The 810-nt window shown below is 52.6% G+C and overlaps 1 non-coding gene across 1 annotated transcript; it reads right to left on the minus strand.

The window, feature by feature from the left end:
- Window positions 1–420: 420 nt before the first annotated feature.
- Trnaf-gaa lies at window positions 421–493 on the minus strand. Its single transcript has one exon. It is a non-coding gene; the product is annotated as a tRNA-Phe (tRNA).
- Window positions 494–810: the final 317 nt, after the last annotated feature.

Here is an 810-nt window from a genome sequence, read left to right on the forward strand (position 1 = left end):
AGCAAGGCGTTATATCTAGATGATAATGACTGAATGTGTGCCGGAAGCTCTCTCCTTCTTTTTCAGCTCGGGCATTTAGCGATAACTGGTCTGCACAAAAACTCGCCACGTCATCGGCGACATCTGCTTCAGGCAAGCTCCATAAACCACCCCAAATTCCACTGGGCGGGCGTTTCTCCAACAGTACTGAACCAATCTGGTTTTTAATAATCAGCATCTGAACCTGCTTCACAGGTTTTGTTTTTTTGGTTTTTCTCGCCGGATATAAAGCCACCGTATCGTTTCGATATGCCTGACAATCACGCTGCAGCGGGCAGTTCAAACAATCCGGCTTACTGTTTTTATTGGGCTAGTGCGTCATAAGTGCGTCATAAACAAAAATTAAAAACACGCATTGGATGTAACTTATTGAAAAAATGGTGGCCGAACCTGGAATTGAACCAGGGACACGCGGATTTTCAATCCGCTGCTCTACCAACTGAGCTACCGGGCCAACGAAGAAAGAAGAGTATAGCGATGAAATCGGCGTTTGCCAAGTGGCTTTCGCAAAATTGAAGCGTCTGGCCGCGCCGCTCACCCGCCCCCGTTCATTCGCCCTTGCTCTTGCCGAGGTCCACGCCGAGCTGCTTGAGCTTGCGATACAGGTGCGTGCGCTCAAGCCCCGTTTTCTCGGCCACGCGGGTCATGCTGCCGTTCTCGCGCGCGAGGTGGTACTCGAAGTAGGCGCGCTCGAATGCGTCGCGCGCATCGCGCAGCGGGATGTCGAACGAGATCGATGCCGTTTGCGTGGCCGCGCCCGCCTGCATGCCA

Source organism: Priapulus caudatus, unplaced genomic scaffold (assembly GCF_000485595.1).
Source record: "Priapulus caudatus unplaced genomic scaffold, Priapulus_caudatus-5.0.1 Scaffold15433, whole genome shotgun sequence".
Taxonomy (NCBI): Eukaryota; Metazoa; Priapulida; class Priapulimorpha; order Priapulimorphida; family Priapulidae; genus Priapulus; species Priapulus caudatus.